General features: G+C 34.8%; 1 long non-coding RNA gene across 1 annotated transcript in view; it reads right to left on the bottom strand.

Annotated features, from left to right (window-relative positions):
- The window catches only part of LOC141450819 (uncharacterized), a 108,679-nt gene that overhangs the window by 24,142 nt on the left and 58,999 nt on the right, over positions 1-25,538 (bottom strand). Inside the window, exon 2 of the long non-coding RNA XR_012456339.1 lies at positions 9,084-9,202. This is a non-coding gene — a long non-coding RNA (uncharacterized lncRNA). The remainder of the gene's footprint in view (positions 1-9,083; positions 9,203-25,538) is intronic.

Raw genomic sequence — 25,538 nt, 5'->3', positions numbered from 1 at the left:
TTGGCTATCTGTCTAATTCTTGTAGAATATAATCTAATTTTAATATAGGGCAAAGATGAGAAATTCTGGACCATTGAGGTAAATACCTCAGTTAGAATTGAAGAGTAGCTACGAGGGTCGTTTGAAAAGTCCGTGCAAAGTCAGAGAGATAGCACCACTGGCGCGTATCGAGGTTATGTTTAGTTAGTAGCATCTCTTGGAAGAACACAAACCAAGTTTCAGCCAGATCGGTCTATTTCTTTGTGTTTGGCATTCGTTAGAATCGAGGAAGTCGAGTGATTTTCAAAAAAAATGGACGAAAAAGAATTTCGTGTGTTGATTAAACACTACTTTATGAAAGGCAAAACGCCTCAGGAGACTAAAGAGAAGCTTGATAAACATTAGGGTGACTCTGCACCTTCGATTAGAACAGTTTATAAGTGGTTTCAAAATTTTCGGAGTGGCCATATGGGCACAAGTGACGCTGAACGTTCTGGACGCCCTGTTGAGGTTACTACTCCAGAAATCATTGCTAAAATCCATGATATGGTGATGGATGACAGAAGAGTGAAGGTGCGTGAGATTGCTAGTGCTGTGGGCATCTCGAATGAACGGGTACAAAATATTTTGCATCAACATTTGGACATGACAAAGCTATCCGCAAGATGGGTGCCGCGATTGCTCACGCTTGACCAAAAACGAAATCGTGTGAAGTGTTGCAAGGACGGTTTGCAGCTGTTCCAGAAGAATCCGCAGGACTTTAAGCGTCGTTTCGTCACTGTGGATGAAACATGGATACATCACTACACTCCTGAGACCAAAGAACAATCTAAACAATGGGTTACCAAGGGGGAATCTGCGCCAAAAAAGGCGAAGACCGTTCCTTCGGCTGGAAAGATTATGGCGACTGTCTTTTGGGATTCGCAAGGAATAATCCTCATCGACTATCTGGAAAAGGGTAAAACTATTACAGGTGCATATTATTCATCGTTATTGGACCGTTTGAAAACCGAGCTGCAAGAAAAACGCCCACGATTGGCCCACAAAAAAAGTCCTTTTCCATCACGACAACGCACCAGCTCACACCTCAGCAGTTGTGGTCGCAAAATTAATGGAAATAGGGTTCACATCCCCCCTATTCTCCAGACTTGGCTCCCTCGGACTACTATTTGTTCCCCAATATGAAGAAATGGCTGGCGGGAAAAAGATTTTATTCAAACGAGGAGGTGATTGCAGAAACGAATGGCTAATTTTCAGACTTGGACAAATCCTATTATTCGGAAGGGATCAACAGACTAGAGCAGCGTTGGACGACGTGTATAAGCCTAAAAGGAGACTATGTTGAAAAATAAAAAAGGTTTACCCCCAAAAATTAAGTAGTTTTTATTTTTGCACGGACTTTTCAAACGACCCTCGTATTGTTCCAAATTTTCTGAGGTACAAAGATTGAAAATTGTTTCGCTTCGAGTTTTCCTGAAAAACTATTTGAAGAAAAAATCGGAAAATTCCATGTACACACACAAATAGACCATTGGAAAACGCAACATTTAATATTGTTTACGAAACTATCCATTCCTATTTTGTTAAATATCGGAGGTTCGGGTAAAGGGGCATTAAAAATAAAAATATGGCGAAGTTTTCCTAATTATTACAAGGTGAAAAAAAAATATAAGAAAAGCTAATCCTGAAAACATAGTTTTAATAATAAAATAATAGAAAAAAAGAATTTTTCTAGATTAAACTTAAATTTATTTTAAATTTCAGCATACAGTCGCAGCATTTGATTTGTACCCCATTTCTGTAAACAAAGATCTTGTTTTGCCGGTAACTGGAATAACTCGCTGCCAGTTGCAAACTAACCGGTCATATGTAGTGGTCGTGTTGTTAAGGGTCAGATCGTTGGCCCCGGTGTTCATTGTAAACTCAACTTATCTTGGGACAGAACATGACCGACCGACCGCATGTCTGGAATATTTACTTAGGATGTGACCATTGTCGGCCATACACTTCATCTCACCACAAACACTCAAATACTCCAAAAACAAGGAATATTAGGCACTATTATTGGTCATGTAGCTGGTCGCCATGTTCAAATGTTTGTATTAACTAATATAAGGTAATGTCTCGGTTGGTACAATGATGTAGTCACCAGTAAATATTCTGTTGAATAATTCAACCATTTCTCCATCTTTTAAGTAAGATATTATTTCCACTTAATTGTTTCCTCCACGACAGTTTATTTATAAAAGGAACTAAATCTTGAAGAATCGCTGGTCGCGATTGTGGCAAAAAAAAAAGTCTTACGATTTTTAATTAATATTAATTAATAATTAATCTATCAATTGGTCCTAAAATCTAATTAGAATAACTAATAAAAATGATGGTAACATTATCAAATTAGTTAACAGTTTGGAATATTTGAATTGCTGAGGTGTTATTGATGAGGTTGGGGTTAAATGAGCATGGAAACTAGTTAGTCCTGATAAGAGGAGGAAGGAGCCTTGCTGGCCGGCAAAGTTGGCCGCCGACTAAAATTGAAGGGGTCAATTTGGTGTGGACTGGTAGAGCTCTAGGTCCGTGACTAGAAATAAATTAAAGACGGAGAAGCGGTAGGCTAGCTATACCTTGAAGCTGCCTAGCAAAGTTGGCTCTTATCTGTTGCCTGGAACAGAAGTAAGGATCAAGTAGTACAGGTTTACTCCCTAATTTACATATTTAACACTAACTTTATATACATCTAATATACTGGATTTGAATATTTTTGCTTAGATAAACTTCGACACCTGTAGGATCATGCATACCTAAATCTATTCACAGAAATTAGGATTAATTTTTCTCCCTTTTTTTAGTTTTCTTTGAAGCTTTTCTTTTTTCTACTTATTCGCATTATGCCAACTTGATTAGTTCATGTAATTTGGCCACAAATATCTGGACAGGTTTGCCAACATTTTTGGAAAAAAGACTACAACAACCCGAAAAGTTACAATGCTCCGTTAAGAAACCAGTCAGATTGCTGAATTTATCTTAATTCAAACCGATGCAGGGCACAGATCTGTTACGATTTTAAATTCCCTAAACAGATTTTCACCTGCTCTAGAACCAGGAAGACTCTGGTCCAGAGTTTAAACCTACAGAACTTCTCTTCCTACAAAACAAAGTTCAAAAAAATACAAAGAAAAATAAGATCAAAGGCCATATTAACAAGCAAGCATCTTTATAGTCTTTTTTTTTTTAAATAGCAAAGGATATTTGAAGAAGGTATCAAGTGATACATCATCCTTTAATGGCAAATCACCTACGAAAATGAATAAATAAAACAGAATTTGAAGAAAAGTAATCAAGAGATAAAACTGGGCAAGATAATACATAACGATCAAAGCAATAAAGAGGCTTAGTTCTTACATTTTAAAATATAAATTTAAAAAAAAAGTTATATATAGAAGCTTGGTAAAAGTAATCTTTAATCTGGTTTTGGGAATCAGGGCCCAAAAAGAGAAGATATTTCTTGTCCTTCGAATTGCACCTCAAGAAATAGCTCAAATTTTAATGTAAATAACTAACAAAGTAAACAAACCTTGTCCATTTCCCATTTAGAATACATTTAAGACGACAATTTTTTCAGGACTTTCTTTCGAAGAATCCTTAGGGAATATGATGTGACAGATCTTAAATATTTCTTAGTCTAATTCTTGTAGAATATAATCTAATTTTAATATAGGGCAAAGATGAGAAGTTCTGGACCATTGAGGTAAATACCTCAGTTAGAATTGAAGAGTAGCTACGAGGGTCGTAGAAAGTACTTATAAAATTTACTTCCATTACAAATTGGTCTCCTAAAAATATGAAATTGAACAATCAAATTACTAGATATTGGTGTTATTGATTCAGTAATTGATTAGAAATCAGAACAGTAGGAAATAGAATTCCAAGTTCCTATTTAAGGAACTAGGTCATATAGTTTGATTTAACTGAACTGTAATTCATTAGATAATTTGTAAAAAGGAATTACTCCAGATAGTTTATGAAGATTTACTTATTTTTGAATTAATAACCTTGGCTTGCCCAGCTGAACTATTTGTGCTACAATCTTTGGAGTAATGTCCTCTCATTTTCTGGAAATATGTCTGGTCTTCCAGGAATTTAGATTGAAATCCTTCAATAAGTCAACCCTCACTCATAATAGGAGTTATATCCAAATTAAATTGATTCTCCTACCAAGTCGTCGGAGAATTGGTTAACTTTACGAATCCTCTGCGTTATGGGATGTTTCTCTCAAGAGAATTATACTATTAAATTCTCTAATCTTTCTTATTTGTAATTCTGTTTATTTATATTATTTTTTTCCATTCTATTTTACTCTTTGTTTTTCTTAAGTGGTACATATTTAATAAGTTGAAGAGTTTCAATTTTATTTTTGTGGTTTTCTTTGTAGTTGAATTGTTTCCAGTCGTTTAAGGTACTTGCGTAATTTTACATTCTGATATCCGGTATTACCATCTCTTTTATGTTTGTATTCAACTTTGTGTGCACTATTCTTATTAAAACTGTCCGGTAGGACAGTTGTATAAGGGTTGATCATCAAAAACTGCACGAAAAAGCGTTAGGTTTAAAAACACCCAACTTTGACAATTTTTTTCTCTTTTTCTATAAAAGATAAAATTCCCAAATTTTCTTTAAAATATAGGGCAAATCCTCCTTTATGACTGTAATTTTTTTGCAACAACCTAGATTTGATAGATATTGAGAAAAAAGATGCTCAAAATGAGCAAAAACGGCATTTTCAAAAAATGTTCTTGTTCTTGTTCTTCTTGTTCTTCTTGTTGTTGTTACCTTTTTTGTAAACAACGTAGCGCCTAAACGCGTGAACCGATTTTCATGAATGAGATGTCATTCGATTCGGAATTTTATGTAGATGTGCCTTTTGGGGGTCGCGACGCTGTACATGGAATGGGAGAGGAGTTAGCCCCTTTTATGTGAGGCCCCCTCCAAAATTATTATCATTAATTACTCTGTAAATCTTAGCCCGATTTTGATAAAATTTGGTAGGATGACAGGGTTAGGGCTCCCCTACGTAACATTAAAGCGACGATCTGCTCTTACACTTGTTAAGGGGAAGTATAGCAATCGTTTCAAATTATCGAAACGTAAACCGATTTTCATGAATAAAGTGTCATTCGAATCGAAATTTTGTACAGATTTGCACTTTAAAAGTCTCGACGCTGTGCCTCAAAAGGAGGGGAGTTTGCCCCACCCAAGTAAGGCCCTTTCTAAAACTATTATTACCAATATTTCTATAACGCTTAGTCCGATTTTGATAAAATTTAGTAAGAAGAAGTGGTTAAAGCTCCTCTACGTGGCTGTGAAGTGCCATCATGCTCTTACACCTACTAAGAGGAAGTATTGCAATCGTTAAAATTTTCAATGAGTGAACCGATTTTCATCAATGAATTGTAGTTCGATTCAAAATCTTTGCCTCTTTGCCTTTTAGGGAGAAGTACTGTAATCGCAGTTTATTTTTCTTACTCCTCTTAAAGGGAAGTACTGAAATCGCAGTTTAATTTTGCTATTTACGTACAAATTACCTTCCTATTTTATTCAAAACGCTTTCTCAAAAAAATTGTTATTGAGGATGGTTTGGGGACCGCAACTATAATCATTCTTTAAAAAGATCTGTCCAGTGGTAGTAACTCCGACTTAACACCTTTTCAGGTTATAATGATAAAATTAAATTTATTATTCCCAATTTTAATAAAATCTGAAAAGCAGATATGTAACTTTGCAAGATAGACAAAAAAGAAAATCTATCCAAAAGGTACAAAAATCTCCTTAACAAAAACTTACAGTTTAAAAAGTTAAGTATAAGGGTTGATTAAACGCCAAAAGGTACACAAATCAGCTAGTACCCAACATTTCATTGATATTATTTTAAGTAATTTTACTACATTAATTTTCATTAATATTTTTTTGAATTTATTAGATGTTTCACAGACCCTTATGCTGGCCAGTTCATTCATTTTCTTTTATGATTTAAGTCGCGTCAACATCAAGGTTATTGGCGCCCGGAGCTTTTTTCAGTGCACTGCCGGCCTCCGGACAGTGTTCTCTCGTTACAGACAACTCTGTCCATCACCCGGACAGTGAGCTGTAAGAAGCTCTTAGAAAGAGAAAATCTAAGGGTCAGCAGCTGGATTCGAACCCGGAACCTCCACGTGAGAATCCAATATGCTAACCGCATAGCTAATCCCTTCCCTTTGTTCATTCATAATATTTTATTTTTTTGTTATAATTATGATAAAATGTATATTATATTTTCGTAATTAAATAGGTACTTTATTTTAGCTTTATTCCAAATTATTCTTCTGATTTATGCTCTTTATTCTGAATAGTCACATATATCGTATGTATGTACATGCACGTTAAAGTAAAAAAAGACAAAGGCAGAGTCGGCTACTATTTAAATTTGAATCACGGATTTAAAACAATATTTCAGTCTAGAATTCGTCTTTCCGAAGTATTTGTGAGCACAAATAACGCGTAGGTAATATCAAGTAAATTATTCAACAATAATTATTCATTTCTCAATTGTAATTTAATGTAGTCCCTCTAATTTTACTTATAGTAAAATACTGGAATAATTATGTTAGCTGTCATAAAAATATGCATATCTTATTTATCTTATTACAGTCAATCTAAGTTAAATGGTGTTCTACTTGAACAAATATTTTGTAGATTAAAATGGCCAGCATAAGGGTCTGTGAAACATCTAATAAATTCAAAAAAATATTAATGAAAATTAATGTAGTAAAATTACTTAAAATAATATCAATGAAATGTTGGGTACTAGCTGATTTGTGTACCTTTTGGCGTTTAATCAACCCTTATACTTAACATTTTAAACTGTAAGTTTTTGTTAAGGAGTAAATAAAACATATGAATTCATTAAAATATGGAATTCAGATTACACCTTCCTTGTAGATAGTTTCATCGAACGATCCAAGAGGCTTTCTTCTGATTGTTAATTTGGTTGTCGTAAATCTACAGAAACGGGAAGTGTGAAGACCATTCGATGTGGTCCTCGTACTCTGAGATCCACAAAAAATGAACTTACTGCCAATACTTTAACTAATGGCTCTTTAATCAAAATTTAGCTTTTTTTCGTCTTTAGTTTGAGTTATTAAAGAAGATAAGTCTAACTTTCTCCTGATAGACTGGTCTACTGGTTTCGTACCACTTACTAACCAACCATCCATAAAATTAGGACCTACCCTTCCAGCCGGTCTCCCCAAGGAGTTCTCCCCTATCAAATTCGATCTTGAGAACCCGACTGACTCCAGGTGTGGATTCCCAGGCTCCTCTATTCCATTCAGTTTACCACCCTCAAAAGTGGATTTGATCAAATCCTCTCAGAACCCATCCATTTGTCATTTGCATAATTTCTATAGAGTAGGTACTTGATTAGGTTAACGTGTCCACTATCTCAGAAAATAAGATTTAAGATTTGTTTCGGTCAATATTTAAATTGTCTCCAACAGATTTGCAGATTTAAAAAAAACTTATCATTAAATGGTCTGGTATTTTGCAAAAAACTATTCGGGTTCTACCACTTTTTAATATTTCTGCTTTCGCTAATTTCAATATTTTAAAGAAATCTTTCGGGTTCTTTTATTTGATACAGGCTTGTCAGGTCCTGCCGAAATTAAAGGCTTCAACTCTTTGCGGATTTTTGCTATTTATAGATACAAAAACACAGTTAATTATCCTGAACACTAATTTTTCTATTTCACAGAATCTCAAAATGGATACGTCTGTAGTAAATTTGAGAAATAGTAGATATAGCTACAGTTGTTCATCATTAAAATGCTGAAGGAGATATCGATTATTGTTGATTTTATCCGAGATAGTATGTTTCTTTTCTTTTTGAATTCAGATTTTAATTTTTTGGTAAAGTTTGATTGATCAGTTAGTCCTAAAGAATTTTACTTTGACTTAATTTTTCTTATACAAGCTAAACTTTAAATAAATCTTCTTTAGTGAGTTTAAATTTATAATATTTAAATACATTAGAATATATTTTTAATAATATGCCCATAAACCAGCATTAGAATACTTCTATAACATTTAAAGTTTTGTGGTCTATTGTACAGATTTAATACGCCTATGTCTCCCAGTTTATCCCAGAAACATGAAACTGTTGTATTATGTATAATAACTTCATTGTAATGTTAGTAAAACAAGGATTAAGTACTTTGGGATTGTGTACCAAACAGCTTTAGTGGTTTATGTTAGTTATACAATCAATACAGAGGGCGAACTAACCATCTAATTCAAACTTGATTGGGGATATTTCATTGCAGTACAACTTGGTTGGCTGCATTAAAAAAATAGGATCTAATTTTATTAAATTTCTCTCTCTCACCCCACCTTCTTACTTATTTGCTTACTAATTGGCACAACAATCCGTGAAGGACAATCCTTGTAAATCACGAAGTTCACTTGAGAATCCAATCTGATTCTAAGGAGGCGTTGGAAGGATGCGGACCAGGCGCTTTTAGGTTGCTGTGTGGTTTTGCCTGTCTACATGAAAATTTTGAAAAATTACATCCCTTTTTCCCTGATAGATTGTTACTTTATTTTTATTTATTGAAGGGCCCTGTACCTTAAGACACTGCTGCCAATATTCTACCATCTCCTTGAAAGATCTAATTGATTAAGTAAGCTACTTCTCCTTAAGAGTTCTAAGACTACTAAATAGTTTTTCACAACATGATCTCTTCTGATCTTCAATCGCTAACGACCTCAAAACGCTAGCCTACTATTACAGAGTACTATCTTACAGAGTAAAGGGAGATATTTACTCCTCCACCAAGGCCTAATTCTCCAGAACGACTGTACTACAATGGGTAAAGCTTTGAAGATTTCAAAGGATCTTAGGGTAAAATTAGGGAGTGAAAGCAATCCACTATCACCCAAACCAGGAGCTCTAGTATTATTTGTAGCAGAATTATTTGTCCATATTTACTCCTGGAAACTTCAGCCTTCTTCTGCCCATTGTGCTGTCTAGTTTTAAGGAACAATAAAAGAAAGAAGATTACATGGTTACTCACCAGGATTGCACGAGTAATGGAAAGTGAGGTCGAGGTGTTGATATCGCTTGGTGTATGTCAGATGGCGTTCTAATTGGTGAAGCGGATCTGGCCAAATTAATCCTAAGAGGCTGCAACCACTGAAATAAGGAAATTAAATGAAAAAATTAGAATTGATTAAGAAATTAAGAGAACTTTATTATTTCTTAACAAAATTTATTTGAATTTTGACTAAAATTTTTACCTGAATTACGTATAACAGAACAAAGGGTGTATTTTTATTTCTTGTATTATTATAAGAGATTAGGACAGACAGGGATGCTGAGAGATATAGTAGATCTAGAATCACTGGTCAAGAGAATAGAAGAAATCTCATTTCGTACGCATAGCGAGTAAGTTCACGTAGCAAAGTTATAGAGGTCAGTAGAAAGGGACTTAACGCAGTAGAAAAGGGCTTGTAAAGAGTTGGTTGTGTTGGGTTAGTTCTTTCAACCACCTAGTAAGGGTTTTACTATATTCCAAGGTAAAGTACTCCTCCCTTTCTCCACACTGAAATCACCCTTAGTACTCTAATTATCCACAATGTACCAACAGAGTTACGTATTAATTTCTTTTTGTCACAGGAGGGCACGTTTACATTCAACTGTTATTAACCAACCTTACGTGTACACAAACAAACACACTAGACTAGACTTCTAAACGTATATGCATGCAGAATAAAGAAAATAAAAAGCAGTTTTACCCCCTTCTAAAAACCATGGTACCGTCAGGCCCAGATTAGTGGTATACTCGGCAATCAGAGAAATACAGAGCACTAACCTACCGAGGCAGTGGTGGTCTGTAATAAAGAGAAACGATTTTGTTGTGGTTTTGGCGGGAGAGAGAGAGAGAGAGTGACAGAGAGGGTGGTTAAAAACCATGGTTCTGGATTTTTGCTTCCTCTTCTTCTTCTTCTCCTTCTTGCATTCTACCCTATGGTTACTTTCTGTTCTGGGGAAGGCATGGGAGAATATAATCCCCACCTTGCTTACAAACCAAAATCATATCTGATCTTGAACAATCACGAACCTTTCCCTTTCCCTTTGTTCCTGTAACACACACACACACACACACACACACACACAACTGGAAAATTAATCTTCATTTTGAATCTAGGACTTTCCTTTTTTTTCCTTTTCCCCTCTGCTATTTGTATTCATCGTCTCTTTTTCTTCTTGTTCTTCCGTTTACGTACTTTTCATTTTAAAACCGCTAAAAATGTGTTTAAAAAAAATAGTCCCTCCAGTTTTCTTGCCATTTCCCTGTTTTTAATTCATATAACACTTTTATCTGGGATCTCTTCTTAAGATCGCTACATTATTGAAAAGCATTAGTTTTAATTAAACAAAATTATTATTCCATTTCTGACTATGGCATCTCCCTATTCTTATTCAGTAAAATACTAAGTGAAATGGTAGAGCTAGCCAAAAGTAATGCGCAATTTCGTAAGGTTTACCACTCCAGTGAATCTCTAATGAATTATCTACTTAGAAGTGGCTAAGACAGAATTAATGAAACTAGAGGATTTAAAGTGATAGCAGTATTATGAAGTTTTCGACAGTTTGGTGTTAACTAGGTCATTGCGGATATTGGATTACACATCTATTACACTTCTTGTTTTTAGAATAATTGGAATAGCTCCAAATTTTCCACTTAGGCTTATATCAGTTGGTGAACTTTCAATGCTGCAATTTGAGTCCTCCATTATTAAGATCGAGTCTTTTTCAGGGAAGAATGAAAATCAAAATTTATTTTTGAAAAAACCGTTTCTTTAGATCATAGGAGAATTCATTTATCTATTATAACTATTATTTGTTTATTCTATACTTTAATTTATTTCTAAAAACTGATTATTCCACCTCTGAAAGAGAGACGATAAACGTGCGTGCTACAACGGATAGTAATAACGATGCAGATTACTTTTTAGCTTCAGTATAATTGTAGTTATAGTTAACGGATTTCAGCTAAAAAAAAATTAGTACCATAATCAATAATAGTCAATTTAAACGGATATTAAGTATGAATTTTTGTATTTAAGGCATATTTGAACGGCTGCCATCCAGTGATGTCAGCCGTATTAGCCTCTTATGGCGTCAAAGAGTGCTATTGACTCTCTGGGTAGCCGAAATCAGGCATTCAGATGGACGCGCGGCCTGCTGCGCCTCAAGGAAGATTTGTGTGAAGTTTTGAGGTTGAGAGAGCCTTGGATAGGTGGATTTGAATGATGGGATAGTTTGGAGTGAAATTTCGGGCGATGGAGTTTGGCTTTAGCGGAAACGAAAGGAATTTTCTGGTCAGTATGGATGGTGAGGTTTGAACTGTAAAAGGGAGCATTGACTATGGTACTTAGGATTTTGGGTTGTAAGGATTGAACGCTATAGAGGTATGTGTGTAGCAGTCCCATGTAGTTCAAATCCATAAGCCCATATTGGAGCTAGCAAGGTGTTATAAAGTTGTCGCTTGTTGCGCAAAGTCCGTTTGGAACATTTGTCTAATAGTTCCTTCTACATTCTGTATCTGAGATTCTGTTCAGTTCGTTTGAGTATAGTATGAAGTTTTCAGACAATCGTTTGCCTAAGTGAAGTCCTTAAAGAAAGTGCTATGAAAATATATCGTCATGCGAAACTCTATCGATAGCTTTTACTAGATATATTAAAGAATACTCTTTAAAAAGTATGTTATAGTATAGTAAAAAGTAAGTTAAAAAGTATAGTAATTTCGATATTAATAATTGATCAAAATTAATTAAGTTCAGCAATTAGTTTAAAAAGTAAAGTAATTGCCTATTTTTTCCAGGCAGACTTAACGTCCAACTACCAAATTAGGTGTAATGGACGGAGACGATTAGCTAACTATACTTTACCATAATATATTTCTCATATGGCCCGGTGAGAATGAGAGTGGCGTAAGTCTAATTTTTATCGACAGTTTTGCATTCTACAACAGCTGTTTTGTTTAGAGTGACAATGCACTAAGTTCTTAGTGCACTTATTGGCCATCAGGAGAAACACAAAGTTTTAGTACTTAATCAAAAGCTCATACTGTTGAGAATGACAGTGGCGTAAGTCCACCAGATTGTTTGTTTCTTTATGACTGTTTTCTTGGTGAAGTTTATTGCCGTGTGGTGTTAATTAGTAAATGGTTTTAGTTAGCTAAAAATTAAAAATAAGCCCTAGTGTTGGTGTTATTAGTTTTATGATTTGGATTTTTTTTTCGTTTTATTACTTTCTTTACTTTCACAACTGCAATGTATTTCTGCAATAAGTGAAGCTGATACAATACATACAACATCATTAAAACTGTCCGGTAGGAAAGTTGTATAAGGGTTGATTAATAGATAAGTACATGAATAGCATGAGGGGAGCACTCATTCCCAAAGAAAACTCCCAAAGAGGAGTTTACTACTGTGCACTGGCACTTACATCATTTAGAAGATCGCGTGGCCACCTGCGCTTCAACCGTCTTGGAGTATTTCCAGGCAATGCAGTAAGTTAGGATACTAGTGGATTAGGATGTGAGGTGAATGATGTGTGGAATTTAATATAACAGGATCTTATAGCTTCTGAAACATAAGGAACAAGGAAATCTCGGTGCAAGGTAGAGTTAGGGACATAGTAAGGAGCATTTGCAATTCGATGGAGTATTTTTAACTGGAAGGATTGTATTCTGTAGATATTGGAAGCTTTGGCTGAGCCCCAAAGTTCCATTCCGTAAGACCAGACAGGTTTCAGTATCATAGTGTAGATAAGTCATTTATTCTGTAGTGAGAGTTTAGATCGCTTGTCGAGAAGTCTAGAGAGAAGTTTGAATCGTCTGTTCAGTTTATTGGGAGAGAGATGACTGTTGATTGAAGAGAATTGGTAGGAGTAGTTGGGATCAGTTTGTGTTGAAGACAGTTTTTTTTATTAGAATTGCAGTGCCTCCTATGGGCAGTATCATCAGGGTGATCAGTTCTGTGGACAGTGTAGTCGGTTATGTTGAAATAAGATCTGCTAGTAAAATGAGTCTTTGAAATAAGATCTGTTAGTAAAATGAGTCTCAGTGATGAGTCCTGCATTTTGAAGCATTAGTTAATGAAATAAAACCCATATCATTGGTTTTAAAATGCCGTTGTGTTTAACCTTACGCCAAATATGTTGAGAATGATAATGAAGTAAGTCACATTTTTGCATTTTCCAAAATAATTTAAAATCCCATTACATTCTAATATACACCAACAAATTTGATTCTATGTAATAATAATAAACACAAAAATAATAAAGCTATTTTTATTATCTGCATTTTTTTACAGAGCAAAACACAAAACTCGTTTTATCTCAAAACTGCTCAAAATGGACTTACGCCACTCTCATTCTCACCGGGCCATATAAACCATTATGAATATAGACTAGTACCGCAATACTTCTTAGCTGTGCGGGTCTAGCCTATAACCGCTCGGCTACCGTGGCCGGAGGGGATTGAATATAGACTCGTACCGCAATACATCTTAGCTGTGCGGGTCTAGACTATAACAGCTCAGGAATCGTGGCGCCTTTAGATTCATTTCATTAAAAAGCCCTGAATTAACTTGAAAATATTCTTCTTTACCATGAAATGAATAGATAACACTTTCCATCTTGTTATCTTTAGAATATTATTTAAAACAGAAATTCCATTAATTGAAGATGATGGTAAAATAAGAAATCTTTTCTTGTTCACTGCAGCCAGACCAAAATGGTGGGATAGTATCATTGATTCTTGAAAAGTGTGGATGCTGAAAAGGATGAAGACAGGATGAGAGTTCCGGAAACTGATAATAAGGAAAATCCAATTAAACTTGTTACCCCCTACACATCTTCGTCCTGCTTCTTTCTCCTTATTCCTTTATTTTTACTTTTTTATTCCACCAGGCTAGTGTTTTAATTAAGATTAATGAACATCATGGTCTTATCGCTAGTTTTATAAACCAGATTTCTCATCTTTGGTTTTATAGATAAGGTAAAGTTTTATCATTTTTATGTTCGTTGGAAAGTTGCGGTCATTTTACAATTTATATTTCTTTCCTCCACCTTAGGCCAATTTTGGAAAATTGGACCTTCTCTCTAAAGAGCTATTTCATTAAACTGTACTTTTGGGGGGGGGGGCATTGGCTTCCGCCATACAGCCAGCATCGTCTAGGTGCTTATCACTAGAATATCACTCACTCTCCATTCTTACCTACAAATACATTCGCTTCACACATTCATCATTCTACTATATACCGCTATTTACATAAACTACTGCTAATGGATGGAGCAGCACTCTGTGCTCCTGCCATCCTTATAGCTTAACCGAAATTAAAATCACGTAATCCTTCTCTAAGCATTTTCTTCCATTCATTCTAATTCGGCTATAGCTTTTAAATACATTCATATCGATAGCTAGCTCTGCTATCGACTTAAGCACATAAATGTTGGTGGAGAATATAATGTCTTCGTAGCGAAATGGTGCATCTAAATACCTGTATATATCGTCAAACATTCGTTTCCTTTCTACCACATAACGTGGACATATCATTATTACGTCGTCTTGACAGACAATGCAGTGTGAGCCGGCGCGTTGTCTCCATGACTTGTTCTTCCACTAATCGGGTCGTTTTTTTCCTTAGTCTTTCACAGAGTTGAGCAAGCACCTCACGGTAGTAATGTTGATTGATTATAATCGATATTTTCATCCGTTTTGGACGTGGAAGGGCAACCCGGGCAGTGATCATCTACGACGTCTTGTTGGCCATCTTGGAAGCGCTTGAACCACTCAAAAACTCGCGCACTTGATTAACATTCATCACCATAAACTTCTTTTAATAAAAGATAAGTTTCAGTAGAGGTTTTACCAAGTTTTGATGTGAAATTTCACGACAATTAGTTGCTCTACTACTTGTGTAATATCATGTTTTCGGCAAAACGAAACTAGCACCTCTCAGACAGATTTCTCTACAAACACGTGAGACGCTGCAATCGAAAGAGAAGGCTTTACTCTGCACAGCTATAGATTCGTTAAGATTTGACGCATGCATAGATTTTCTGTAGCAGCATCAGTCTCGTTATTTAATAGCCATACCTCGTACTTGTATCGCAGGGTGTTTTAGAGTTTGTCACTTTAGACACACTTGATTTCGTTGATGGCTAAGCCATCGGAGAACCTAAGAATCCCCTCAGTGGACTTCAGGTGATCTTGGGGTACTCTGCGTATACCCCAATCTAACAACACGAACAAAAATTTTGCACTGACAGCCAAAATATTCATTCTTCCAGCGCTTAAAGAGTCTTCAGAATTAGTTAAATGCTGGACACTTTATTCTTATTCTTAGATTTAGATTAGATTATTTTATTTTAGATTTAGATTTAACGATTTCACTGGTAAGACTTCACTCAGTATCACATGTTTCATATTACATGTTAATATCCTCACGTAATGGACGCCTACATTTTATGTGCAAAAATTTTCTTTACACTTATCCACAGTTCAGATCTTTTAGCTCTTATTTTTGACAATCTTTATGAAGTAATTGAAAATTTGTTGGCATTTCAGACTAGATATTTTTTTTTTTTAGTTGTGGGCCATCAATGAATTTGAATTCGTTTTAGGTTTGGAATTGACAAGCTCCAGTAATGGAAAATTAATAAAGGGCTCTAGATCTGTCAACGTCAATGGGAATCCACAAATATTCTCTATTTATTTTTTTTTAGTTTATTGTACGTTTATTCGACAAACTTTGATTACGTTTATTCTTTTTCCCTTTTTACAGTTTGCAGCAACGGAAGTGTCTATTTTTAGTTGAGAGTGTCCAAACTAGATTTTTATTCAAGAATGTGAAGAAAGTGTTTGTGGCTGAGAAGGGAAATTTCTCTAAATTTGATTAGATTGTATAAGTGGTCGTATGACGAGGGACGAAGTTATGCTCTCTTTACCAGCGGTAGACTGCACCCAGGAGATGTCCCCCCAAGTGGACAGGTCGCTTCGCGTTAATGTACTGGCTGTGATTTATAGGTTGGCTCGATTCACTCTCTCTCAGGAAAACGTGACTAAGTACCCCCAATATGCTTAGCAGCAAAACACCTACACTATCAACAATGCTATAGTGTTAGTGCTACTGTTTTAATCACGTTCATGCCTTAGTTTAATGTAGATGTCTAGTACTGTCCGTTTGCCTTGCAATCAATCTCAATACATTACAAAACTAATTCCTTTACTAGAAATTCTCATTGTAACCAGACTCCCTTGCACCAAACATATAACTCCATATACCTTCCCTAACACGTTCTCCAAGGACCAGAAAGATTCTGAAACATTGCGGAGCTGTACTAATCAACTTAATACGATACAAGTTATATGCGAAACAGTCTCTGATTGTAGAACGGCATGTCTATCGTATTCCTGACTGGTTCCAATGATCAATTTGGTGAAGAGATTTCGACTTTCATTTACGTTTCCATCTCACATTTCACTTAACCAGCATTATGCTTTTTAGTTAAATGAGATCCAAGAATGGGCAAGGCGTTTCTGGCACCAGAAATAAATGAACACCCTTCTTAAAACTTTACCATCAACTATTCTATAATCCATTTTGATCAAATACGTAATCGCCTCAAAAACCAAAACTATTTCCTCTCCCTTAACACTCTTGCATTTCCGTTCGCTCCCCATTTCCTCCCTCAAGATACCTTTTCAACTCCCTTTGATTCCCATCGCTATTACTTTATATTCACATGCCTATAATCCGATTCCACGGAACAATTGTTCCCTTTTCTGTAAACTGCGTCTTTTAACAAAACTTTAACCTTCTTGGCTGGAGAAAATCTGTTTTTTCCCCCCTTTCTATTCAAAACATTAAGGGGGGGATGGAAAAGAGAGGCCTAACTGGGAGAGACAGAGAGTGAAGGAGAGAATGGGGAGATAAATATTCACTTTCCATTCGCTAAATAAGTTTTTGTCCAATTCATTGTAATCCAATGGAAAAAGAAATATGGTTCCGTCTTAACTTTTCCATTCACGCCCACGGGCTTATGATTGGCTGGTTGGTTCATTATAAATTATTCCTTAAAAAATGGAAATAAAGAGAAACAACTTCTTTTTATAAAGACACATAACCAATAAAACTCGTAGTTATCTTTATAACTAGTTATCAATGTAATAAATAATAAAGTACAATTATTAATAATTATTTTTGATGAAAACGTTAAATTCACCATTATAACAAATTGTTAATGTCACATAATCACATTAATTCGCACTGCTACGATGAGTGGAAGTGGCTTTTTCCTGTCTATCGCCGCCAATATTTTTTGGCTTCTTTCCTTTTTCAAGTCATCCAGTCTCAAAGGCCTTCCTATATTTTTCAACTCCTTAAGTTTAAATCCTCCATCCATTCCCGTAACACTAGATCTCGCTCATCTGATCTTTATATTCCCTCTCACCGTACCTCATCCTTTGACAAGTCCTTCCTCATACGTGCTACCTCTCTATGGAACTCCTTGCCTTCATCTGTCCGCCATGCTCCTACCCTATCCATCTTTAAATCCCGTCTATTCAGTTATCTCCTTTCTATTCAGCTTCCTCCGAAATTCTAATTGTTTTAATTTATTTCCTTAATTTCTGCTGTTTTATTATTTTATTTTTACTTTCATTTTCACTTATTATATTTTCACTTTTGTAAATACTTATTTATTTATTTAATTTCTCTATAATCACAGGCCAAACTGTTAAGGCCTCTATCTGTACCTGTATTTATTCTTAGGGGACAATTGTCCCAGAATAATAAATTTCTTTTCTATTTCTATTTCTATTTCTAATAAATCTTACACTTATTGTGGATTCTAGAAGGTTTAAAAAAGAACGCTCTCTTGCCTTCCTCATACTGCAGTTTAGGTAATTGTTATTATCTTTTTCTAAAACTTACCATTTATACAACAAAAAAAAAAGTGGCTTAAGCTTAAGCTTAATACATGTTCATTTAAAGTGTTCTATTTCCGAGAAAATCGCTGAAAAACTTCTAAAAAAATCGACACTGTAAGTTTTCAGTTCTGTTCTTCGCATTTCGCATTTTTGTTACATATTTAACCATTATTGTTATTTTACAAGAGAAGATACCACAAATTTACTAAACTGGCCGTATCGTTAAAGCAGACATCTCTAGTCACTTTAACAAATCAGATTTTGAAAACTGAAAAGACAAGAAACTAACCAACGCTACAAACTTCTCGCCAGACTACTTGACAAACGTTCGAAACTTAACCTACATAACAAAAGACTCTTATATCTAATGTTACTGCGACCCATTTGGTCATACGGCATCGAAGTATGGGGATCGACTAAGCGTTCCAACTCACTACGCCTCCCTGACATTACAGTCAAAAATACTTCGAAAACTTCTTAACGCTCCGTTCTATGTATCTAACCTCACTATCCATAATGACCTCAAAATTCCTTTCATTACAGATCTTGCTAACACTCGTTTCTTCAAATTTCATTCCTCTACAGCAGCTCATCCTAACCCTCTCATAAATCACCTATCTTCCTCCACATTACCAGGTAATCCTCTAAGGAGATTGAAGAGAAGATGGCCTCGTGATCTTCTCTTATCTTAAGCACGTTACTGGAGTGGCACCACTGGGTGCCTTCTCCAATCATGATTTCCCGTTATTTCTTTTCCCTTTCACCGTATTTGCTTGTTGCAACAACTGTTGCAGTGGTAAATTGCAATAAAAGATTTAAAAAAAAAAAAGATTTTGAAATGGGAATCTGGAATGTCAACTGGTGATTAGTATTGAAATATCCATGTTGCTTCTAGAACATTCAAAAAAAAGAAAAAGCTCGCAGCTTAATTTTGTACAGGCTTTCATCGCCAGACTGTTCACCTTCTCAAAGAGAAGTAAAATTCCAAACAATCAGCTTAGTTTAGAGCAGTGGTTCCCAAACTTTTTTGACCCATGGACCCCTTTTTATAGTCAAACTTGCCCATGGACCCCCCTTTTTATAGTCAAAACTTGCCCACGGACCCCCAAGTGAAAAAGCTACATAAATGCATAGTATAAAAATTACAAATTTAAAAAAACATTTTGTTGAAGAAGTATTTATTGAAATTATAACTTTTGTTTAAAATAAATTAATAATTTGGATGAACGTGATGAGATGTTATGAGTGTATTTATATCCGGCTCAATGTTAGTGAGTAGCAACCGCAAATCCCCACGAGTAATCTTTGGTTCAGGTCTGCATGAAGAGCCGTTAAGTGTTCGACAGTGAGCAAGCAAATCTTCATCTCTACTTTGCAATTTCGAAAGACCTGGAAACTGAGAACGTTCTCCTCTTCCCAAGTTTTGTTTTTACAGTAAAAGTTTCGCAACAAACGTACATATAACGCTTTTAGTTTTGATTAAATTTAATTGGTCACCTTGTTAGTTTCTAATTTCCATAATAATAAAAATGGATCACAGTTTTATTATTTTATATTGAACCTTGGCGGACCCTCTGACGTTGTTTAAGGGGACCCCCAAATCAATTTTAATTTTCCACGCGGACCCCCTGAATGATACCGGGGGGACCCCTGGGGGTCCGTAGGGACCACTTTGGGAACCACTGGTTTAGAGCGTTCCAGTGACTAGAAAGATTTGGATGCAATCCAGGAGTCGGCTTACAGATGTTTCATCTTTTTTACCCCCCCGCGAAAAAAAGAGAATAGTTAATCAGAGAACATCTACCATTGGACAGACATTATAAGGCAATCTCTGTGAATGGACAGATCAAACCAAACAGAATTGACAGCAGACGAACATGCTTTGATGGACAAAGTTATTATTACTTGCGTCCAGTACGAGCAAATCCAGACATAAACTCAAAACAACAAAATGAGTGAAAAATTGAAGTATTTGTAAAGTAAATATTATTGGGAGTTGACCAAAAAAAGCCATTTTTTTTTATAAAAAAGTCAATTTACATTTCAAAATTGAAATAAAAAATTATCGCCCATTTTTTCCGGCTTGGCTTAACTTGTAAATTAAGCGTCGTGGTCTGGGACGGAAGCACATACTTTACTACAATTTCTAACAAATGATAACTAATGAAATGAAATATTTTATTGACCGTACCCTCGGTGGTACAAATCTACAATATTCAAAGAATTGTAAGTCCACAAAACTAAATAAGGATGTAGTGGTAATATACGACAGTAAATAATTTCACTATAAAAACAAGAATCTGATTTTAATCATTTCCTGTTTGTCTTTTCTTCAGAAACTGCCTCAACTCTGCTTCCTATGCTTAAATTTTTAGCATCTTGTAATACTAATCTTCAACCAAAACAGTTTACAAGTAAACCGTATTCTTTAAGGGTGCTCTTTAGAGGGTAGAGATCAACCAAGCGAACTGGTTGGTGGCCGGTGGCCCTTCTAAACCCATTTATCAGGGTAATATTGGTGAAGACCTCTTCTTAGCATTATTCTTCAACTTCTGGGTCCAGATGGTTTATTTAGTGGGTGAATGGTGAATACCCATTCAGTTGTGTAAACATATAACATCGTTATTTCAACCACTTTACTCAAAGAAAAGTATTTTTTTAAAAATCTGCTTTGAAGTCACTTCGGGAAATCATATTTCAGAAAATTAAGTATTATTATGATAATATCAAAGTCGTTTGAAATTAAGTTCTTTTTTTTTAAAAAGAGAAATGCTGATTATGACCCCCGGTTAATAAGAATTCAAATATTACACTTTGTGGAAAAGAATTTTAAATTATATTTTCTCGAAAATGGTGATGGTACAATAAGAAGATTTATAAAGAGAAGAACAGGTCTCTCTCTAATGTGAGTACGATCTTATCACCTACAGTTTTATTAAGCTATCTAAAATTTCAGCAAATCGGAATACCGGAAATAGTACTCGACAATTTTTACCTCCTTTTACACCATACGACCATCGATAACAGTATATTGCTTATACCGAATCTTTGGAAATCGATTGTTAGGTTTCCTTGGTCAAAGCACGTAAGAGAAATTTAGCAAACACTCTTCACGTATTATTATCATCTTAAGTGTATCTACGCCAAACACAACTCAAACAATACTTACAATGATAACAGCCACCTGAATAAACATTAGGCCCGCAAGAGGTTGTTGATGTTGGCAATATCTTCGGTTTACTGTATACTATACCACAGACAAATAGTAAGTTCATCACAAACAATCACAATTATACACTGCTCATTTGAGAGATGCCAATGTTGTCGAAGGGATGTAACTAGCATTATGATGTAATTAGACCCATTGGGTTTGCCTTTATAGGTGGGGAACGTTAAAAATCTAACCTAATCATTGATAAAACAGCGTAGTCTACTAGTTATCTAACATGCTGCAAACACACAATCGCTTTTGAAAGTGAAATATGTATGTTTGTACGATATTCATTGTTTGTAAAATAGGGGGTGCATTTTGTAATAATGCCAAGTGATTAAAAATTAATATGGTTGAACTAAACTTTCAAAATCAAACTATGGACCTAATTTAAACCATTCTAATTGAATTATTAATAATTATTGTTAAATGGGGCCACTGTTTAGGATAACATTGTGTGTTGGCTATACAGGGTGTCCCAAGCTATATGGATAACGACTTTTTCTCGGAAACTAAGATAGCTAGAAAAAAACTAAAAAATACGTGTTCCCTTAGTTTTTTTTTAGGAATCCAAATTTACTTTGTAATTTTTTTTCGGTGCTTCCAGAAGCGAGATACAGGCACCAACTTCATTTTTTCAAATGGGGAGGTGGGGTTTTTATTTCATAAATAGATTCCTCTATTTTTTTTAAAGAAAAATTTACTTGAACGGTTTTTTTCTGTGAGCGATATTTTAGAAGTTATGAATGAAAACATGATTCTTATAAGAAATGTCAAAATGATATTATAACGGTTTTTTGATTGAATAAGAAGAAAAGTACTATTTTATTATAAATTTTACTCCTCATTAATATTACAGATCATGCTCGAACTGGCCTCCACCATTAGAGATGCATAGACATGCATGTTGATATAACACCATCAGGCATGTAAAGAGATATCTCGACAGGCTATTTGATGGGCATGTTATATCGACTCGGGGGGCGATTCAGTGGCCACCTCTCTCACCGGACTTGACACCTATGGACTATTTCCTTTGGGGATACCGGAAAAACAAGGTGATTATTCATAACTTTTTTCTTTCTTTTCTTATTTCTGCCTACCTAAAAGCATTTCTAAATCTAGGTGCATCAGAATCAAGCCGGAATTGCATCTGTAGACGAACTAAAGCAGAGAATAATAGATGCCTGTAACTCGGTTAAAGCCGAATCTATTTCTTTGGCAGTAAGGGACGATTGGCAAGAAAGAGCATGTCTATGCATCTCTAATGGTGGAGGCCAGTTCGAGCATGATCTGTAATATTAATGAGGAGTAAAATTTATAATAAAATAGTACTTTTCTTCTTATTCAATCAAAAAACCGTTATAATATCATTTTGACATTTCTTATAAGAATCATGTTTTCATTCTTAACTTCTAAAATATCGCTCACAGAAAAAAACCGTTCAAGTAAATTTTTCTTTAAAAAAAATAGAGGAATCTATTTCTGAAATAAAAACTGCACCTTCCCATTTGAAAAAATGAAGTTGGTGCCTGTATCTCGCTTCTGGAAGCACCGAAAAAAAATTACAAAGTAAATTTGGATTCCTAAAAAAAACTAAGGGAACACGTATTTTTTAGTTTCTTTCTAGCTATCTTAGTTTCCGAGAAAAAGTCGTTATCCATATAGCTTGGGACACCCTGTATATGTGTTTAATTTTTCATAATTGACACATATTTTTACTGTTATAACTTCAAAACTTCAGTATAGTCATTCAATTTTGGTTTAAATCGTTTGCGTTTTAGCGATCATACGAAGTCTAAAGATGGGGGAAAAAAATTATTCACTATGGTTTAAAAATTTCCTGAGATGCTATAAATTAAATTAAAAATTATTCCTTTATTTACATTCTTTGTTTAGAATAAATTGCTTTTTTAAAAAAACTTCCAGTCTCTCGCGAAGCTTAACTTTTGTTTCATAAAGTAGATAATTAATGAACTTGATAGACTGACGTCAAGTTTAGCTGTTGCAGCCTCAAGGGTGTACAAAGGAAACAATACCGAGAGAATCATATATAATATGATGTTGGAGCTTTAAGCGAACGGAAGCTTTAATAAGGTGTCTAAGAGGGAGTTAAGCTTACAAAGTCTATGTGTTTCTGTGTGTGCAGCTACGTGGCTAGCTTCCACTTTGACTTAATATGAAATTCACCGCAAACACCTCATATACTGGCATTGTCAGATAATTTCTCCTTCACTTCAAATATAAATAGACGTTATGTCATAAAATAATCAGCTGTCATAATATAACATTTACCTCGTATTAATATTAAACATAACCTCCATAAATAGTAATTAAAGTTTAATTAATTGATTTCATTTTATTTTTAAGTAGAAGTTTGTGTTCTCTTTGTCGGGAGGAGATTGCATCCCAGTTTCATCTTTCCTGTGTAAACTCATGACTCTCTTATTCCGCTACTTCCAGCTCATGTTTGGGGCTTAAGAGCGGAAGATGAGACGGCAACTTGTCAAGCCAAATTATGTGGCCAATCGGAACAACAGTTACCCCCTAGAAAAGTTGGGGGGTTTAGAAGCATGAAGATCTTCTGCAATTTAAATCCACTGTGCATTCCCATCATACCCGCCCACACATTTCTTCCTGCAGGACAGCCGCCTTTGACAAATCTCCTTCCTCATCCGGGTCCACACCACTTTAGAACTCCCTAATCTCTTTAGATTCATCACTTTTCTTCTCTATCAGTCTTCAAAATTCGGCTCTATCTGCAACTTTTCTAACTCTAGTTTGCTCTTTCTGCATACCTTTAAAGTTATTTTTGTTTAATTTTTGAAAAATTAGTTATTTTACCATAATTTAAGTTCTTTTTTAAGTTATAATAAGTTATTTATGATTTATATTTGTTATCCACATAGAGTCATTTTTTGTTGTTCTGTTCTTAAATGATAATGCGATAATGTGATATCATTTTATTTTCACCTAGAAATCTACGTTTGATAAAGATCAAAACTTTTTACATTCGGATGAAAATATTATGGCCCTGCCACCAGGCACGCTGTACTGATGTTCCAATGGGACTCATCCTTCGTCAAACGTCAGAACTTAAGGGTCAATAACTTGGTTTATTTCTTACAGTGATTATTTTTATCAAATTTTATTTTACTTATCCTTTAGTCTCAGTTAAGTCTGAGACAAATACTTTGATATATATCTTCATGAAGATTGGACAGAAACTTAATCTTTAGTTTTGGTAATTGGCAGGAACAAGACCATAAAGAAATCGACGTTTACTGTTTAGAATATTTGTTGAGAAATAATTGTGGGGTACTGATTTAAAATAATTAATGGTTACTTCCTTATTGTGTCTTTGGACTTCCTTAAGATATATGAACTAAAGGAAGAACGGATTCAATAAAACAAAAGGTTCTTTAAAAACATTATTATACATTACAGTATTATATCTGAAATATTGTAAAGAATGGATAAACCAACTATAAAAAAAGGATGAGTTTTAACAGCGGATGCAAAATGATTAGAATAACGAAGTAATAAAAGAGAAATTAGAATAACAGTGGCCTCAGAGATCCTAGAGTGAAACAGAGAGGCAATTCATTAGCATATGGAAACCATTGAGGAAATTTGGCGGGGCCTCAAAAAGAAAATAAAGAATTACCGGGGAAATAAAATAACCTCAACAATCTACTTGATGCCTTTTTATTGTAGCCTTTAAATCAGTAGGTAAGCAAAGAAATCGATTTGGAATGTCCTACAATAGAATGGGTCCAGCCAGATTCCTCGCAAATATTGAATGTTTATACAGCCATAAACTTCCACAAACAAATCAATTGTGACGTTCGAAATGGGTTTTTCTTCTTCTTTGTAGGATGACTTTGTTGGATAACAATCGTAAGATTTACAGAAGATTTTCTCTTACTAAATTTCATGTTGTAATATTGGTTTTTCATCGCAATATCGGTAAAACCATTTTTTTTATAATAAGCCCTAATTAAAACTGAACACACCTGAAGTAACTGATAATTAAATTCCTCTCATCTTACGGTAGAGTTTGGCCACCTGTAATTTTGTTCCCTCGTTCTTTAGAAGACCATTTTTTCTGAAACTCTAAAACCAAAACCAGGCGACCACGTCTGTATAATACACGCTTGGCATTAAAGTATAATGTTAGAAACAGAAATTAAGGAAATTACAGCAAAAGTAAGAAAGATTTGGTATTTTCCCTGGTTTATGAATCTATACAACCAAAACCAAGTGTGCATAATATACGCTTGGCATTAAAGTAGAATCTTAGAAACAGAAAT

Source organism: Rhodnius prolixus, unplaced genomic scaffold (genome assembly GCF_049639745.1).
Source record: "Rhodnius prolixus isolate KJV_2025 unplaced genomic scaffold, Rpr scaffold_8, whole genome shotgun sequence".
Classification (NCBI taxonomy): Eukaryota; Metazoa; Arthropoda; class Insecta; order Hemiptera; family Reduviidae; genus Rhodnius; species Rhodnius prolixus.
The sequence above is the reverse complement of the archived record's forward strand: the minus strand, read 5'-3'. Positions and strand labels throughout refer to the sequence as shown.